The 20,440-nt window shown below is 45.0% G+C and overlaps 1 protein-coding gene across 6 annotated transcripts in view; it reads left to right on the top strand.

Annotated features, from left to right (window-relative positions):
- The window catches only part of RIPOR2 (RHO family interacting cell polarization regulator 2), a 240,828-nt gene that overhangs the window by 122,598 nt on the left and 97,790 nt on the right, over positions 1–20,440 (top strand). For 2 of the 6 annotated variants that reach the window (XM_025382891.1, XM_025382890.1), the window contains exon 1: positions 18,082–18,439. The exons of 3 other annotated variants lie outside the window; for them this stretch is intronic. The gene's annotated coding sequence lies outside the window, so the exon portion shown is untranslated. Of the gene's footprint in view, positions 1–18,081; positions 18,440–18,519; positions 18,710–20,440 lie in introns of those variants that run through there. One more of the 6 variants, XM_025382892.1, reaches the window with a different exon arrangement.

The following is a 20,440-nucleotide window of genomic DNA, read 5'->3' as shown; positions in this document are numbered from 1 at the left end:
ATATGCTGTGGAATGAGCAAAATATTTGAACTCATAAAACTTAGTTCAACTTACTATTTGTTTGGCTTTAGGCAAATTACCTAACTCCTCAGAAGATTCAATTTCCTTTTTCCAGTGAAAATGATGATAATAGGCCGGGTGTGGTGGCTCATGCCTGTAATCCCAGCACTTTGGGAGGCCGAGGCGGGCGGATCACGAGGTCAAGAGATTGAGACCATCCTGGCTAACATGGTGAAACCCCGTGTCTACTAAAAATACAAAAATTAGCTGGGCACGGTGGTGTGCACCTGTAGTCCCAGCTACTCCAGAGGCTGTGGCAGGAGAATCACTTGAACCTGGGAGATGGAGGTTGCAGTGAGCCGAAATCGCACCACTGCACTCCAGCCTGGTGACAGAGCAAAACTCCGTCTCAAAAAATAAAATAAAAATAGGGTGCAGCACACCAACATGGCATAAGTATACATATGTAACAAACCTGCACGTTATGCACATGTACCCTAGAACTTAAAGTATAATAATAATAAAAAAAAAATAAAGTTTTCAACGATTCCCCATTTAGTATAAAATAAATAAATAAATAAAAAATAAAAGAAAATGATGATAATAAAGGGATGGTAGTGGTGGTTGTAGTGGTGGTAATGGTGATGATGATTATGATGATATTGATGATGGTGGTGGTGGCGGTAGTGGTTGGACCAGTGGTAGTGATGATGGTGGTGGTAGTGGTTATAGAGATAATAATAATGGTGGTGGTGGTAAGGTGATGATAATGATAATAATCATGATGATGGTGGTGGTAGTGGTATTGGTTATGATGGTGATGGTGGTGATGGTTTTAGTGGTGGTTATGGTGATGATGATTGTGATGATAATGTTGATGGTGGTGGTGGTGATGATAATGGTGGTGGTGGTTGTAGTTGTAGTAGTGGTGGTAATGGTAGTGGTGGTGAGGTGATGATGATGATAATCATGATGATGGTGGTGGTGGTGATGATGGTGGTGATGATTGTAGTTGTGGTGGTGGTAGTGGTGGTGATGGTGGTCAGGTGATGATTATGATAATCATGATGGTGGTGGGTGGTGGTAATGATGATGATGGTGGTGGTGGTGATGGTGATGATTGTAGTTGTAGTGGTGGTGGTGGTGGTGGTGGTGATGGTGGTGAGGTGATGATGATTATGATAATCATGATGATGGTGGTGGTGGTAATGTTGATGATGGTGGTGGTGATGATAATGGTGGTGGTGGTTGTACTTGTAGTGGTGGTGGTGATGGTAGTGGTGGTGAGTTGACGATGATGATAATCATGATGATGGTGGGTGGTGGCAATGATGATGGTGGTGGTGGAGATGATGATTGTGGTGATGCTGATGATGATGTTAGTGATGATGGTGGTGATGATGATGATTAACCACTCAAAAAACTGCTGAGTTTAAAGGGAGATAATGTATGATATACTTGAAAACTATAAGGGCTTACTACATAAGTATCAGTTATTATTTAACTGTGATTTTCTCAGCTCTCTCAGCCTCCCAAGTCTATACAATTCCCCCCTCTTCTATTCTTGGCCTTTGTTAGGAAGAGCTGGCTTAATAAAAGACACAAGTTGATTAGAGCAGAGCTATTGCGACTGCTCACCTCAAATGCTTTCCTGAGAATATAGAGGTACTTCTGGCTCATGAATTAGCAAACCTGGTTGCTATCTGATCTCCACCATGTGACCAAGGCAGGGCTCAGAATAACCCCATTGCTTGGCACAGAATACATACATGATTGCTTACCCGTGTGCTATTGCTTTAATCAATCTGGTCTCTGCCTGAAAATTCTCTGGGTATCAAGGGAGAAACACGTACTATGGCAGTTTTATTGTGTAGAGGGGCCCCTTGCCTCGGAGGTGAAAATCATACCTTTAACCGTATCTTTAGCAGTATGCAGGACCTATTTCCTGAGTAAATATTTACTTGTGGTAAACACATCAGAGGCACTGCCTCCCCCATCACCACTTTACATAGTTCTTTTAAAAATGTAATCTGAGAAAAAGCTGAACTTTCTGTATCTGTTAAAACATTTCTAATTTAAAGATAACACCCACTGAAAACTTTAATGTTGTATATGTTACAGTATTTTAGGACAGCAATTAAGATTTTAAATGAAGCCTCTACAATGTTCCCTCTAGTGGTGTTTTGTTTTTGTTTTAGATTCCATTGTTTTAAAAATATTTTCAGTGGTAAAACTCCCTGAAAAAAATGATAATCTGTTTATGTGTATTTGTGTGTAAACATTAATTTTATACAAATGTACAGGACAAACATTGGCTCTGTTGCTTCATAATAATACTACATGGGACAGAGAAGGAGTGAATAGAGTCAACCCTCTGCGAGCTCATTGACAAATACTTATTGAGTACCACTCATAAAAGTTATGAGCAGGGCACATACTTAGTTGGTTCGGTTGGAAATGGTACCAGCTGCAGCAGAGTAGACCAAGAATGGATGAATCTAAAATTTTTTTTTTTTTGAGACCGAGTCTCACTCTGTCACGAGGCTGGAGTGCAATGGCACAGTCTTGGCTCACTGCAACCTCCGCCTCCCGGGTTCAAGTGATTCTCCTGCCTCAGCCTCCTGAGTAGCTGGGATTACAGGCACGCAACGCCACGCCCAGCTAATTTTTGCATTTTTAATAGAGACAGGGTTTCACCATGTTGGCCAGGATGGTCTTGATCTCTTGACCTCCTGATCCGCCCGTCTCGGCCTCCCAAAGTGCTGGGATTACAGGCGTGAGCCACCATGCCCGGCCTGAACCTAAATTCTCTACTCTTCTGGAAAGGCAACTGATGGCGGGTCAGAAGCATCATCTGCCCTATGCAAAAAGACAACACAGCTTGTCCTTTACAACAAGGACTACAATGCAGAAGACAGAGATAGCCCTGTGGGTCTTCCTAATATTGATAATACACCTGGAAAAGTAGGTGTTTATGCCTTATGACCCACCAGGTAACACTGAGAACTGCACACATTGAGTCAGTGGCTTTCTGCACTGCTCTTGGTCTAGGTAGAGACGGATAAGCCATGGCCTCAGGCCAGATCCAGCCAATTGCCTGTTTTTGTATTGCCTGCAAGATAAGAATGATTTTTTACAGATGAACATTTGCAATTAATTTGGTGATAGGGATCACTAACCTAGAATCTCAATTAAGCAAAACATTATCCTAAAGGAAAAGAATTCCCTTCTTGTCCTTACTAGACCATTTTTTAAAGTACTCAATTATATTTTGAATTTTGTCAATAACGATATGTGAAATTTTATTTTCTTTCTTGTTATATGTCTTTGTATAATTTCCTCATTTTTGTCACTTGGCCCACAAAGCCTAAAATATTTATCTAGCTGTTTACAGAAAAAGCCTGCCAACTCCATGTCATCAACTTCCAAATCTTAAGGTCATTGAGAGTTTTGTAATCATCTCTTCCTCTTCCCCTTTGGTATCATCTCTTCCTTCCTTCTCATGTCTGCTGGGAGGGTCTTATCATTATTAAATCCCCATGTAGGAAGGGACTTATCCCTTCTTATGGTTATTTTAAAACTCTTTTAAAAAGAATATCTGTCATTATATTACATTGCTCTCTAATATCAATTGGAAGGATGATGAAAAATTGGTGGCTAAGACAGAATGCCTTGGGTTTGAGGAGGGAACAGAAGGCAACATCCTATAAAAGGAGAAACACCGTAAGACTAAGGATCTTTTCTGTCAGCCCAACAGTAAATCAGGTGAAAGAAGATAGCACACAGCAAGTGTCCAAGGAGTCTTTTCTATTTACACCTCTGCAACATTTCAAGGGACTTCTTTCCCCCATGTGATGCTTCGAGTACCCACATCTCCAAGATCTGAAGCCCTTAGACCTAACCATAATGAATGATAATGAATGATAGGCAAGCATGACTCAAAGTTGTCTTTTGGCTTTTGCACACACGCAAGTCCCAGTTTACCAAGGAGTGATGGTGCCAGGCCTCAGGGGGCATCTCCCAAAGAAACCACAAATTGGAAATGCATTACCTTACGTTAGGAGATTACATGGGATTAGCAGAGCTTTGATCATCCCAAAACGGTGCTGGCTCTTGCCCACTGCCCCATGTCTGTAAAGCAGACCAGCGTGTGTCTGCTCAGCCTGCATGTTAATTCAAGAACAAGGAAGCCTTTTCAAAACAGACACAACGGGAGAGCGCTAAAAGCACTGCCACACACACCCATGCACATTTGGAGGGGCCACACGGCTCCTGGTTGCTACGCATTACAAGAGGCAGGAATGCTGAGCTCTGTGAGGCATTTCTGAGCAGTTTTTTTTTTTTCTTTTTCGCCCAGGCTGGAGTGCAGTAGTGCGATCTCGGCTCACTGCAACCTCTGCCTCCCAGGTTCAAGTGAGTCTCATGCCTCAGTTTCCCAAGCAGCTGGGACTACAGAGACATGCCATCACACCCGGCTAATGTTTTGTATTTTTAGTAGAGAGGGGATTTCACCATGTTAGCCAGACTGGTCTCAAACTCCTGGCCTCAAGTGGTCTACCCACCTCAGCCTCCCAAAATGCTGGAATTACAGGAGTGAGCCACCGCGTCCAGCCTCTGAGCAGTTCTAACTTGCTGTGGGGGAGAAGAATCTTGCTATTAAAAAGAGTTAGGAAACTCTTGGCCACTGTTGGTGGGGATATAAAATGGTACAGCCTCTATAAAAAACAGTATGACAGTTCCTAAAAAAAATTAAAAATAGAATTGCCATGTGATCCAAAAATTCCACTTCTGGGTATATACCCAAAAGAATTAAAAGCAGAGTCTTGAAAAGATATTTGTATATCATATTCATAGCAGCATTGTTCGCAATAGCCAAAAGGTGGAAGCAACTCAAGTATTCACCCATGCAAAATGTAGTACAGTATATATACACAATGGAATATTATTCAGCCTGCAAGAAGAAACGCTGACACCTGCTACCATATACATGGACCTTGAGGACATTATACTAAGTGAAATAAGTCAGTCATAAAAGACAAATACTGTATGAATCCACTTCTATGAAGTACCAAGAGTAATCAAGTTTATAGAAACAATAAATAGACGGTGGTTGCCAGAGCCTGGAGGGAGGAGAAAGTAGGGAATTGCTTTAATGGACATAGAGTTTTAGATTTGCAAAATGAGAGAGTTCTGGAGTTTGGTGCAGAAGAGTGTGAATATACTTTACACTACTGAACCATACACTTAAAAACAGTTGAGGTGGTAAATTTTATGTTATGTGTATTTTACCTTTTTTTTTTTTTTTTTTTTTTTTGAGACTGTCTTGTTCTGTTGCACAGGCTGGAGTGCAATGGCACCATCTTGGCTCACTGCAACCTCTGCCTCCCTGGTTCAAGCAATTCTTGTGCCTCAGCCTCCTGGAGTAACTGGAACTACAGGCACATGCCAACACAGCAGGCTAATTTTTGTATTTTTGGTAGAGACAAGGTTTCACCACATTGGCCGGGCTGGTCTCGAACTCCTAACCTCAAATGATCCACCTGCCTCGGCCTCCCAAGGTGCTGGGATTACAGGCATGAGCCACCATGCCTGGCCCCTTACCATATTTTTGGTTTTTTAAAGACTTCAGAATGGGTACACAAAACACTGGAAAGTACCAGGCCATTCCTGAGGGTCTGCAGAGCAGTTGCTTTTTCTTGAGCCAGGTAAATTTAACAGTAGGGAACTGAATTTCCACAAAAGATAGAAGTGGTTCTAGGGAGCTGACGCTGACCAAGGCTAAGCATATCTGATACAATCTTAGAAAGACTGGTTCCTTTATAACAGCATATGTGAGAGTTACGTATGGGATTCTTGCTACTAATTTCCTCCTAGCTGGGCATCAGTTTCAGGAACTCTGCAAAAATACTTTGAGATTAGCACTTACTGAGGCTCCTCTAGAGATGAATAACATAATTAGAAGATGTGTCTCCCTTGGGGGCTTATGAGATCTTTAGGGATATAAATAAGGTTTTTTTTTTTATTACTCATTTAAAGAATATCGGCCAGGCCTAGTGGCTCATGCCTATAATCCCAGCACTTTGGGAGGCCGAGGAGGACGGGTCACTTGAGGTCAGGAGTTCGAGACCAGTCTGGCCAACATGGTGAAACTCCTTCTCTACTAAAAAATACAAAACTTAACTGGGCATGGTGGCACACATCTGTAATCCTAGCTACTTGGGAGGCTGAGGCAGGAGAATTGCTTGAACCTGGCAGGCGGAGGTTGCAGTGAGCTGAGATCGTGCCATTGCACTCCAGCCTGGGCAACAGAGCGAGACTCTGTCTCAAATTTAACAAAAAAAGAAAGAATATCAATTGAAAGTCTTCCATATGCTTGGTTCAGTTCTATTCTGGCTCTCAGGATACAGCAGTGAATATAACAAAGTCCCAGCCTTGTGAAGTTATATTGCAGAGAAGAGAAACAGACAATAGGCAAGCCTGTAAAAATACAGTACATTGGGGGAGGGGGCGATAAGTGTTACGGAAAAAAATTAAGTGCAGAGTGGGCAGAATAGGACATGGTGGTCGGGGAAGACTTTACTGACAAATTCCCGGAGGTTTGAAGTCAAGGTTTGAACATACGGAGGTCTGGGGAGAGTGTTCCAGGAATAGTAAGGAAACCAATGTGAGCAAGGCAGAGAATGGTAGAAGATGAGATCTAAGGCTGGGCATGGTGGTTCACGCCTGTAATCCCAGCACTTTGGAAGGCCAAAGTTGGAGGATCACTTGAGATCAGGTATTTGAGACCAGCCTGGCCAACATGGTGAAACCATGTATCTACTATTTAAAAAAAAAAAAAAAAAATTAGCTGGGTGTGGTGGCACGTGCCTATAGTCCCAACTACTTGGGAGGCTGAGACAGGATAATTGCTTGTGCCCAGGAGGCAGAGGTTGCAGTGGTCTGAGATCATGCCACTGCACTCAAGCCTTGGTGACAGAGACTCTGTCTCCTCAAAAAAAAAAAAAAAAAAAAAAAAGAAGAAGAAGAGAGATCTAAGAGGTTTTGGGGAGTTCAGCTCCTGTAAAGCCTTATAGGCTACTGTAAGGATTTGAGTTTTTACTCTATGAGATGGGAAGCCATTGGCCAGTGTTGAGCAAAGTGATGCAATCTGATTTACCTTACAAAAGGATCATTCTGACTGTTGTCTTGGAAAGAAAGATGGGGGAATAAGGGCAAGGACAGGTTAGGAGACCATGGGCTTATTCCAGAAGAGCTCATGGGATCCTTACCTGGCCTGCTACTGGCTGAATACTGGGGGCATGGGAAAAAGTGGTCAAGGATGATTCCAGGGCTTTGGCCTCAGAGTCTGGAAGGATAACATTGTTCTTTACTGAAATGAAGACAGCTGCTAGAGGAGTAGACTTAAGGTGAGGAAGGGTATTGCTGTGATGCAGAATCAAGAGTCCACTTTTGGACAGTTAAGTTTATAGTATACATATAAATTGTGGATGACTTCATGAAGTCCCATTCTAAGTACTCAGAATAGCGAACACTCAGGAAATAGTTGTTGAAATGTTGCCTATAAAGCAGCCTATACATAATTGAAAATTATACATAGATTTATCTCTAGCTCATAGGGATTGGGCTATATAACCTATATGGTTTGTTCCATAAGATCATGGGTTCAATAATACAATGCAAACTGTTCAGAACACTAAAGGGCAATTTAGGGAAAGACCAGAGGGAAAGGGCTGGAATAATCTGAGCAGGCTTCTTGGAGGTGAATATTTGAAGTTGAGAGCTTAACATCCTTGGAAGCAATGTTCTGATAAACACGATAATTGTAGGAATGCATCAGGGAATGCTTTATCTTCACATACTCTCCTGCATTTGGTGCTATGCATACCAAGTTCACATGCTTGCATTTCTTGCCCTTTTGCTCCAACGCCATACATTCATAGAATCTCAGCTGGAAGAGACCTAAAGAGGTGTTTGGTCTACCTTCCTAACAGAAGGCTGGCAAGAATCAGCCCCAGTGCTCAGCTCCCTCCCTTTTTCCCTCCAAAGGAGATGTATCTGTCTTCACCATTTACACAACCATTTAACAGTCAATAGCTAGCAGGCATCACATTTGCTTTTATTTTAACTCAAATCCCACAGGTTATATCTTCAATCACTTCTCTTTATTCTAATTCTGAGAAAGAATTGTTCTTCCTTCTGCAAGACAGTCCTCAAAAACCATTAAAATAACAGTAACACCAATAACTCTCCAAACACTGAAATCGCCAGTCCAATATTTGTATTCCACCCGGCACTTGAGTCGAATAGTATCTACTGCCGACAAGAGGGCGAGTGTATTCTCAGTGGTGAAGAGGCCTGAATGTCTGTGAATTAGGATATGAAATGCAGGGGCACACGGCCTACAGCTGTTGAACTTGAAGTCCTCTGTGAATGCAAACCCCACAGCTGAGAGGCACTTCTCAGAGAGGCCTGTGTACGTTTGCTCTTCTAGATGTCCAGGGCTTATCCTCATTGTGACTTAGCCACTGTCTTGTATGCAGAGAACAAACGAGAGCAGGTGTTCACATTTATCTTCCTCAAGCAGCCCCTTGAGGGTCTTTGGGGGAGGGTCAGGGAAGGAAGAGGCTGAAATACAGCCTTCCATCCCCCAACTCTCACTCCTGCCAGCAGACAGCTGTTTCAGTCTCTTCTTGCTGCTGCTAATGAAAACATAGCTGGGACTCAATAAAAGATATTTAATATGGGATTGCTTGGGGAAGCCACTTTCTTTGGAGATTTGCTTAAACCAAAGCTCTTGGATTTGTTTCCATTGCTGTGAAATTTTCACCTCCAGCAGCCTTAGCATGAATGACCTATTTTGAACGTGACAGCGATTACACTTTGGTGTCGTGAATAATTTATTAGGTGCAAGAGCACTGTCAACGTAGTGATATTACAGCAGTCTTGCTTGCCTGGCTCATTATGGAAGATGACAGCACTCTATCCTCTTGTCACAGCTCCTCTCCAAAGCTGCCAGGGATGTGGATTCGATGTGAGCAGAGAAGGAAAGAGGGGAAATGGGGCCAGGTTCCTGCTACCAAAGAAGGCTTTGTGGGTTGAGCAGGCTGTGCTGCTGGAGTTAGATTTCCACTTTCACCTCTGCAAAGTGAAACTGTGCTGGGCCCATGGGGATGAATCTTGTATCCAGTATCCTGATTTTGCATAAAATGTGTGTTAGTTGGGGGAGGTGCAGGCTGTGAAAGAGTGACTTAGGAAGGAAAGAGGCATTAGATCCTGGAGCTAGCTAGGGTATCTAATGGTTTCCAGGCTTACAGAGGAGGCACAGGCCTTTTTAGCATGCAGCTGGATTCAGAGCCTAGGAGCAGGAGTATGAGAGAAAGGAATAGAGCACAGCCAGGAGGAGCCCCAGTTATGGCTTCAGAGTGTGTTCCCTTGTATTTTAAGCTACCTTGAGACTCTCTAGAGCTTTCCCTAGCTTTGCCTGAGTATTAGTGACAGCTCATTTAACCTTACTGAGACCTCAGTTCCAGATATAAATTAGACTCCAAAATAATGTCCATGAAGATTTTGAAGATTAACAGTCAGTGACAAAGTTTTAAGCAATAGGGCTTCTGGGCCCGTAATTCCTTCTAAAATTACCTCCTGAAGTTAATGGTCCCAGCTTTATGAAATAGGGATGAACTAACCTTTGGGAAGATCTTTGCATAGGTGGGGGCAGGGAGACAGAAAAGAATTAAACAGGATTACATACAGTAACATCACAAGCCTACAATGGAAAGAGAAATGAAAATTAAATTAAATTAAATTAAATTAAGGGAGCTACCTGAAGAAGAAATATTTTTAAAATATGAATGACTGGATAAAAGCAGATACTTCAAAATTTTCAATAATAGGTAATGATTAATGACTATCAATCAAGCCAATGTCAGGAAGCTGACGGCTCCCTCAAGTTAGAATAATTCAAGGAAGCTTATTTACAATGAGACGAGTTACAAGGGAGATGGGGATGCTGGGGATAGTGGGGTCCAAGGTGACCTCATAGGGAGGAGCCAGGGAATGCATATTCTCACCTTACTTTCATCTCCTGTTGGGGATCCCCGTTGGCCAGACCCACCTGGATATCACAGGGCGGCCACTGATGTGGTCCCTACAGGTGAACCCACCAGGAGAGAGAAGATGGAGATGGACAGAAAGGGTCAACATGGGATAACCTGCAAACCAGGGACTGCATCAGGCCCAGGGACACGGAATGAATAAATCACCTTGGAGGACCTTTACAGATACATCTCTTCTTTTAATGTTTCCCCTGATCATGAGAGAAAAAGGAAAGATATTGTGAAGTGAAAGTCAACTTAGAACCTTTTAAAAAGCCTACTACAGCTGGGCGCGGTGGCTCACGCCTGTAATCCCAGCACTTTGGGAAGCTAAAGCGGGCGCATCACGAGGTCAGGGGTTCAAGACCAGCCTGGCCAACATGGTGGAACCTCGTCTCTACTAAAAATACAAAACATTAGCCAGGCCTGGTGGCACGCACCTGTAATCCCAGCTACTCGGGAGGCTGAGGCAGGAGAATCGCTTGAACCCAGGAGGCGGAGGGTGCAGTGAGGCAACATCGCGCCATTGCACTCCAGCCTGGGTGACAAAGCAAGACTCTGTCTCAAGAAAAAAAGAAAAAAAAAAAGCCTACTGCATATCAAGTATTTAGCATTGTGCTTACACATAGATATTGATACTCTCCAATCACTTCTACAACTGCTTTGAATCATGTTATACTTATTTTAATATCTTTGTGCAATAATACATATTGATTAAATGTATGCCATTTACTTTCAGCCTATGGTGTTTAGAACTATACCAATTTGTAAAGTTAACATTTTGCCAACATTTTTGTCAGTCTAGATCACTGATTCTCAAAATGTGATCTAAAGACTCATGAGGTTTCCCAGAACCCATTCAAGGGGTCCCTAAAGTCCTCAATATTTTTTAAAAGCATAAAATGGTCTTGGGACCAAAAATTCAAAAAGGCTATTCTAGATTATAGTATTGTATCAATGTGTCTTGAAACCAAGGAAAGGGTCGGGAGTACTGCTGGCCTAGATTATATGATTCCAGAAAATGATCTCTATATGTAATATAATAATAATATATGAGAAATCCAATCTCAAGTTTCTGGAGAGAAGGAGGCTGCTATATTTAGAGAATATTTTATTTCCCATCAACTTTGAACATTTCACTGATTGTTGTCTACCCATGCAGCCTTACAGGTCACTTGGTGTGGAAGCTAGAAGTGGGGGTGGAGAGGAGGTTTAGGGTCAGGATAATTTACCCAAGTACAGGAGACTGATTTCTGAACCTCCGGGACATTCATTCTTGGGACATACTAAAATGCTAAGGGTGTTGGCTAAACGAGTTTCTCATTGTGCAAGCAGATACTTGTGACAATAGCAAGGAAACAGCCTGAGATGTCCACTCCCTTGAGAACCTTATCATGGGTGCCAGACACGGGCAAAGGATAACAGGGTCTTTCTCTCAGCAGTTAAGAAAGCAGTGAGCAAGACCCAGCTGTCACTTGTCAGGGTGAAATATGCTTCTGTAGGTACAGTTCAGACGCCAATAAATGCAGGCTTGTTATGTTCTTTTTCCAGGGGAAAAGGTGGCAGAAACCAGCAGGGACAGTGTATGCTCTCATTCCTCATTTAGTCAATATTTATTGGCTATCCTCTACACTCATTAATATAGAGGTTACTATCCTGTATGCAGCACAAAACATAGTTCCTGACATCGCAGAGCTTATAAACCAAAGAGGAGAAGTGTATTAAATAGCTACAACAAAAGGAAGATGTGTGATTGAGTCTGCACTCGGGACAGATGACTTACAAGAGGACTCAGGTAGAGCACAGAAGGCCAAGGAAAGTGTCATGAAGGAGGTAACGTTTGAACAGGGCTTCATAGGCCAGGCAGGATTTTTACAGCCAAACATTAAAGGTAGGAGAAAAAGTGAGAGGCAAGGGCTCAGCAGAGAATTTCCAGGCAGTAGGAATGGCCTGAGGAAAAAGGTGAAATCAGGAATTGTCAAATGTTAGAGCCAAAGAAAGCTTGGTGATCAGGTTGTCCAAACCCTTCATTTGATAGATGAGGACATAGGTCCATGAAGGCCCCTGAGTTCTCTATTGGCAACACTAAAATAGAACCCAGGCATCGACTCTGAGTCCAGGACTTTTTCCAGGCTGTTCCCTGGATGCAGGGTGAGAAGAGCCAGAGCTGAGAGCCTGCATGGCAGAGTGGTGGGGATGCAGCTGGGAAGGCTTTTGGAACCACACTGCAGCGCCAAGGGGGCTGGGTGCCTATTTGGACTTGGTTCAGACCAGTGTTTCCTAAAGTGCATTCTGAGATGACTGTGCCAAAACCATCAGTGTGCTTGTTAAAACGACATGGGGAAAGGAAGGAGACCTAAAAATCTGCATGTTAAATTCCTTCCCAGGGTGATTCTTATGCACTTCATAAGCTGGAAAATCAAAAATACAGAGAGACAGTGGCTGGGCACGGTGGCTCACACCTGTAATCCTAGCACTTTGGGAGGCCGAGGCAGGTGAATCACGAGGTCAGGAGTTTGAGACCAGCCTGGCCAACCTGGTGAAACCCCATCTCTACTAAAAATACAAAAATTAGCTGGGAGTGGTGGCAGGCGCCTGTAATCCCAGCTACTCACTGAGGAGGGTGAGGCAGGAGAATCACTTGAACACAGGAGGTGGAGGTTGCAGTGAGCTGAGATTGCGCCATTGCACTCCAGCCTGGGTGATAGAGCAAGACTCCGTCTCAAAAAAAAAAGTACAGAGAGAGGGAGAAAGACTGGTCACAGAGTCAACTGAAGAATTCAGTAGACGTGAGCAATGTGGGGATCAAAAGATTATACTATTAGAAAGAAGTGCAAAAATCTTAGAACTGGCAGCATTCCAAGCCATATTTTGGCCTTAGATCTGGGTGGCCAAGTGCCTATAGAGAAAGGTCATAGGAGTAGAGAAAAGACTTTCAAAGCTGTTAGATCTGCTGTTCATATGGATATGAAGTATCACAGTTATAAAGAGAAATTAGACTTCAGTTGTGTCTGCTTACTTCTCTCTAGGATTAGTCAGCTAGTCCAAGAGTAGAAGCCAAAATTCACCAGAATAATAGACACAGGTAGATACAGAAATATGGTTTTTTATTTCTGCCGGGAATGCAGAAAAAAAATATGTGGTAGACAGACAGACAGACAGACAGATAGATAGATAGATAGATAGATAGATAGATAGATAGATAAGGGTTGCTAGGTACAACCAAATCTCTAAGTGACCTTCTGATTAGACCTAGAGCACCGACTTCACTTCATAACAGCAGTGGTTCTTCAGGCATGGCCTAAGTCCTTTATTACATATGTGAAGCTCTAACCAATTAAATTGGTTGCATTTTGGCTGCTGTTCTGCTTTCTTCTGATGAATTGTGTATTTACTAGGACTGATTGATGACAGTAAGAACAATAAGGCTTTTTTGATTGAGTCTGTTCTTCAACCACACACTGGCTTAAAATGTGCTCATGAGAGGAGAATGGGATACAGTTCAGTTATTAAAAGAGGCCATTTTCAGTGCTGCTGAAGTTCAAACACCTTGTTTTATGTATAAAAAATAATCACAGTTCCCATAGCACCCATAGTGCTGCCTCCTTCGTAATACACCATCCCACTTATTTACAACTGTCCTCATCGCCAGACTCTACAAGGCAGGTTTCACGACTACTGGGCTTACCTCTGTCTCCGGCCCTTAACAGAGTGCCTGGCACCTGGGTGGCACTCGATTATTTCTTGAAATAATAGCTATTATTAGTACTTAGGGGTGTTTGTTTGTTTGTTTGTTTTGACACGAAGTCTTGCTCTGTCACTCAGGCTGGAGGTGCAGTGATGCGATCTTGGCTGACTGCAACCTCTGCCTCTTGGGTTCAAGTGATCCTCCCACCTCAGCCTCCTGAGTAGCTGGGATTACAGGCACCTGCCACCACACCCGGCTAATTTTTTGCATTTTTAATAAAGACAGGGTTTCGCCATTTTGGCCAGGCTGGTCTCGAACTCCTGGCCTCAAGTGATCCACCCACCTCGGCCTCCCAAAGTGCTGGGATTACAGGCGTGAGCCACCATGCCCAGCCATTACGGGTGTTTTCAATTAAAATTTATATATGAGGGGGGAAAATACCCTGACTTGTATTAAACGATTTCTTCTTTGGAAGGAACCATTCCTTTTCATTGACCTGAAAGAGCAATGCAAGTGTCTTGTGGGTGGGAGTGGGGAGGTTCCCATTCTATCCCCACCCATAATGCCTGTCAAGCTCTAGGCTTCACTGTTTCCCTGGATGAGGTTAAAGGGACCCAGCCAAGATATCTGAGTGCTCTGCTCAGTGAAGTTTTGGGGATAAAGAATCCTGCCTAAGGGGTGAACAGCATTGTAAGAGAGAGAATGGGCACAAGCAGAAATTAACTACCCAAGAACGAAGACTCTGGTGACCACAGCAGGAGCAGTGATTGGAGAAGCGGTGTGAAGACCTCTAGACTAAGCTCTAGGAGACCTGGTGTGGGCTTTGTATTTGGTTATATGACCTTAATCTCTGGGATTTGGACCAGGCAATCTAATACACAGTGTGTCGTGGTTGTTTAGATCTGTGCTGCCTGGTCCCTCAGTCACATATGTTCCTGCTCTCTGGAGGTACTCTGGGAGGAACTGTGGGGTCTACAAAGTCACCCAGGACAGATCCCAATTCCCAGAGCTTCCAGTCTAATGCAGTCAGTCAGGCCTGCGTTGGCCCTTCATCTTCCATACTCCACACGTTCTGCTCCCTTCCTAAGGAAGCTTGCTCAAGGGGAGACGCAGCTTACTGTGCCCTCTTCATTCCTGTTCAGAGCTTCAGTCCTAAATCCACAGTGCTGAGTGGGGCAACCTCATGGAATCTCTAAAGGCAGCAGCTTCGGGAGCCACTCCATGCTTCTTTCTGATCTCTGCTCTGTATGTACACACACACACACACACACACACACACACACACACACACACACGTCATGCCCACAGTCATGCCCAGACCTCAGCAAGATACCCCTCAGCCCAATAGGGGAAGTTGGGGGTGGGAGTGGAATGTGCTATAGTAAAAAGAGCACTTGATTTGGAATCACATCTGACTTTCAACACTAGCTTCATCTTTGTGATCATCAGAAACTTACTTGTTCATCTTCTCAAGAGTATCAGTGTTCTTATCTTTCAAGTGGAGGCAGCTATGGGAAAGAGATGACAGGCTTCAGTGGGATAATGTCTGTAAAGTACCTAACATCATCTGCCTCTTCTCTCTTTCATCCTTTTCCCCCTCCTTCTCATAAAATGTTATATATGTCACTTACAACAGCGCCATTCCTGAGTCAGGAAGGTGATGGGAGTGGGAAGGTGGGGAAATCCAGTTGGCGTCTCTCCAGGGTGGGTGTCAGGCCCTTCTCCCTCCAGATTCGTCCTATGAGACCATTAGTATTGTCCTTATCTGCAGTAGTGCTTTACTCAGTTCTCCCCAAACTTCTACTGCATATTTGTACTTCTTTCCATGTCTCTTTCTCCAGACTTCAGTAAATAGAGAAATGTTTGGAACCATCCACCTCTACACAAATAGGCATGATACAAAGTGGAAGGTGCTAGGCGTCTGGAGAGTAAACTAAGGTGCTATAAAAGCTCTGAAATGAAAGGGCAAAAAAAGGCGGGGAGGGAGGCAAGGGATCTTGGAAAAATGGATGTAGATTAAGGTATTTAAACTGGATCTTAATGAATAGATGTGGGCTATTTGGAAATGGGCAAAAGCTATGTGGTTGCAGATAAGTTTCAGGGTGAGGTTAGCAAGGGAAATAAAAGGATCAATGTAAGAGTGAAGGGGTACTTCAGAATGACTGGGTGATCCATCTTTCATTCAGTATGTAGCTATGGAGCTCCTGCTGTGTACTGGGGACACCGTATATCAGACAGAGTTGGTCCCTGCCCTATGAGCTCACACTCTAGTAAGACAAGAAATAAACAAAGAGGCAAATAAAGTTTTTACAATTTACAGTTGGTGCTATAAAAAAACACAGAGCATTAAGAAAGAGAATAACTGGTGGGGGAAGGATAAACTTAAAGATGTGGTCAGGGAAGGCCTCTCTGAGAAGTGGCCTGGAGTGTATAAGGAACTGAGAGGAGAGAGAAGAGAGAGGCATGAGTGAGGCTGGAGGGACTGGCAGGGGCTTTGTAAGCATTGGTGTGGAATTTGGCTTTTGCTCTGTACTCCAAATTGGGAACCAATGCAGGGTTTCAAGCACCACAGTGACCACAATACAGTGCATATTTTTAAAGATGATTGTTTCTGTGGTGTAGATATTTTCATTATCTCTTGCTGCATAACCCCTTCTCACAGTCGTTTAAAGCAACACATGTCTATGATCTCACAGTTTCTGCAGCTCAGGAGTCCAGACACGGCTTAGTTGTGTCCTCTGAAGGGTGAGGATCTGGGACAGGTTAGTATCACCATAGCCTATGTTTGTGGGTGTCCAAACCCAGGTTTCGAATGTGTATTTAAAGTTGGTTAACCTGTGTCATCTTGGACAAGTCATGTGAAGTCTCTTGAATCTTGGTTTCCCCATCTATAAAATGGGCACGATAACACCCACCGGAGGATTATAATCAGGAATAAAGGATACAATGCTTGTAAAATATCTGCTCTGGAGCCTATAATATGATAGCTGATAAACTGTAGTGTTCAGCAGTGTAAGGACAGACTCAAGTCAACGAAACTCACCAGAGACTCATGTGTTGACCAGAATCCCAATATTAAAAACATATGAAAAATAACTCACTAGGCTGCCTGACATATACATGCCATGTGGTCAACACATTTTCTCCTCCAAAGGAATGCCTACATGAGGAGACTAAGTGCTGTCAGAAACTATTTTGTAGGTTGGAAGAAGGGTAGAAGCTGTAATGAGGGCTCAGGCTGTCAAGGAACTGCTCAGGCCACTCTTCATGGTCTAAGGCAGAGACATGGTGACCAAGGCATGCTCTTGGGCATTCTTGCTGGGCATCAAGTCGACTTTGCCCTTTCTGTTGTATTCCTAGGTGGATTATGACACAGTTTATCAGGCGATGGTTCTGGCTGCTTGGTATTTCAGCCCAAGGATGCAGTGCCCAGACTATGACTGGTTGTGAGTGTTTCCCATGTTGACACGTCTGCTAGTATGTTCCCTTTCAGTTAACGTCTCAGCTCACTGATTCTTACTGATCCTTTCACAAGGTGACTGAATCTCAAGTGGTGTGGGAGGGAGTGGGTGTGTCTTGTGGTATTTTCTAGTTAACATATTCTAAATACACAATTTATTCATTATGATCACTTAACAGATGAGGAAACTGAGGCACAGCAGGGAATCCCTGTGTAAGGATGGAGACTGAGTCAGGACCTTGTCCCTGGGCCGTTGTCGACTCCCAGTTCCATACAGTTTCCACTCCAAAAGGCCCTTTTTTGGGAATGGCTGTCTATCAGGCAGACCCATGCTTTTCCCAAAGGAAACCTTTATAATTCAAATCCACCAGAACAAAATAAAAAACAATTCTGCTTCTGCCATCTTTATGAGAGCTGTGTCCAAAGCAGCCCCGGTAGAGAGAATGCCCTACGAAGCAGCCCTCCCCAGCGGGGCTTTCCAGCACAACGCTTGCCGTGGGCAACCAACCTCACCCCCACACCGCCCCCACCCCACACACTACCGCCTCATTTTTTTCAGTGCACAGTCCAGCCTGTATAAAAAGATCCCAAAACGTTAGCGGAAAGGGCCTTTCCTTGCGTCGGCTCCTTTACTCTGCCGTCTCCCTCCAGCGCGCTTGATCCACCGGGCTCGCTCCCCGGCGCAATTCCACGGATCACTCCAAAGCTGCCGCGCCAGCTCTTGCAAAGAAGCCTGGCGTGCCGGCGATCAGCTGGAAGCAGGCACCGAAGCGCAGCCTCCTGGAGTTGGGCTGAAGTAGCTGTCAAGCAGCTGTCTCCACCCGCTCTCCCCTCCCAGCACAAGTGACGCCGCCGGCCCCCGCGCCGCGCCTCCTCCTCCTCACGGCTCCCGCCCCTCAGCCCGCTCCGCCGCTCTGGTTCCGCGCTCCGCCACCCTCTCGCCCGCCAACCCCGCAACTTCAGCCCGCGCGCCGCAGCTGCTGCGAGCGGACGCGGCAGGGCAGCCGGCGCTGCGGACAGCTCGCGTCCACCCGACTGCCTCCCGGGGTCCCCTTCACCCAAGTGAGCGAGCTCAGGCTGTCTGCAAAGCCGGAGGTGCGGGCAGCTCCGGGCGTTGCATTGGTGCGGAGGCTTTTATATGCCATGCCAGAGAACCCTGAGTGTGCCCCTGACATGACAAGGAGCCGTCGTCGTTAGGTAGGTTCACCTTTTCATTTCTCCTTTTTAGCTTCTGATTTTGCTTACAACCCGGTGAAGTCTGTGTGGGGAGGGGTGTCCTCGACTTGAATGAGCGTTGCATGCTAAGCAGCTGTTGAAACTGGAGCGTCCTCGGCTTCCACCACCCTGGTGGGTTCGGGCATCTGAAGCCCGCAGGGTACAGTCGGGAAGTTGCTAAGCGAAAGGGGCACGCGCACTTTTTGCAAGCAGAACTGAAGGATGCCCTGGAGAGTGGAGGAACGGGCCAAGGTTAGAGGGGCCCACAGCATTGTCCGGCGTTGGGACATTTCTGGGGCGAGGAAGCGCCGCCCTGGGAGTCAGGGAGGGGTATGTGTGCGAGCGCCCCCAGATGGGAGTCCTGGGTGGCCCCCTGGCACGGAACGACTTCGGCATTCGCAGAGCCTATGGGGAATCCGGCTCAGGGCTGATGGCAGTCTCAAGGGTCTTCACTTGCCCCCGGGCTGCCCGATTGAGCTGGACTATGAACCAGCTCCTTCCTCACCGTGTGTGAATTCCAAATTGGCCAGGTGGAATGGGAGGATGAGAATTGGGAAGAGGGGCAAGAAAGGAAAAAATGTGTTGCTTCGATGCCGACCTGTGTCTGGAAAGATGGGGGGAGGGGATGCACCTGAGGACAGGAGCACCCTAGCAGGTATCCGTGGCGTGGGAGGGGGCTGGCCAAGCGGAGCATGTGCAGCTCTCTTGCCGGAGACGATGACCTTCTAGCTCCCTCTCACAGGGCAGTGGGCAGCAGATAGAGACCCCTCACGTTCGAAGGGAGTAGGTGCATTTTGAAATTAGGTAAGCAGAAGTCATCAGCTGCTAAGGTGGCAGAGGTGCTGTGAGAAGTGACAGCTCCCTGGAGAGCAAGTGGAAAAGCAGGAGAATCGGGCTAATTCTGCTGGGATGGGGGTGGCGCAGAGTGACATTGGTAGGCTCCCAGGTCCTTGTCTTGGAGATACCTACATGTTGCTTGAGTGACTGAGGAAAAATGTTCAAGCTTTTGATCTGGGAAAACAGTTGTGACTGTCTTAAAATAAATGTTGGAGCTGTTTCCTCCCTGCTCCCCACTTCTTACCCTCTTATGTCCACACACTTGGTAGAAGATCTAGGATTGTGACTAATCACTGCCCCCATTCTGAAGAAATTGTATTTGGCCATCTCTACGGGACTGGGGGCATCCTGTGTGAGCGTCTGCCCGATTGTTACCTGACACACAATCATTTCTTCCCTTTTGTTTTCTATCGGGTCTGTCTTGCTCTAAGAGTGTACCCACCTCCTTCCCTCCCCTACCCGGGTATTCCCACTCATTCAATTCCCCTCTTCCCCTTGCTCCTCCAGCCATTTTGGACCAGCCTCTGAGCTTGCCCACTCACACCATCTACCTTCATCAAATTGTATTTTAGCTGCTATCACAGCAGGGGTTGTCAGCCATGAACTCTCCGAGAACCAGCACCATCAAGGCTATTCTCCAGTGGTTAATTAGGAAGCATCAGTAGTTATCCTTCTGTAGGAACAAACTGCAGGGATGTGCCAACTTAGGGAAACAGCGGCTTGAGGAACTCCCCTATCTGAAGCCTCCATCTCCCAGCACTCAGGATTAGCTTTCTGTGCTCAGCTTCCCCTTCAGTTACAATAGTGTCAAATTGTGTCTTTTCCCCAGGAAGGTAATGCATCTGCCTGTCCAAAAATTTACTGCATCCAAACATTTGAAAACTTGAACATTGGAGAATCTGTTTAGTAAAAACATACTGCACATGTTGCTTTTCCAAAGGACCCCCCAGTTGCTGTCGCTTCCCTCTTCCTCTGACACTCTAAGGTGAGATTTCTCTTTGAATATTTTATCCTTAGTATAAATATAAAGAAATACCAAGCTAGAGAGAAGGAAAACCAAAAGCATGCACTAGGGACTTGCATAGAATTCTGATTACCCAAACACAATTCCAGAAATGGCTCTCCTTCCTTTTGTTAACTGCAAAG

The sequence above is a fragment of the Theropithecus gelada genome, chromosome 4 (assembly GCF_003255815.1).
Source record: "Theropithecus gelada isolate Dixy chromosome 4, Tgel_1.0, whole genome shotgun sequence".
NCBI classification, from domain to species: domain Eukaryota; kingdom Metazoa; phylum Chordata; class Mammalia; order Primates; family Cercopithecidae; genus Theropithecus; species Theropithecus gelada.
The sequence above is the reverse complement of the archived record's forward strand: the minus strand, read 5'-3'. Positions and strand labels throughout refer to the sequence as shown.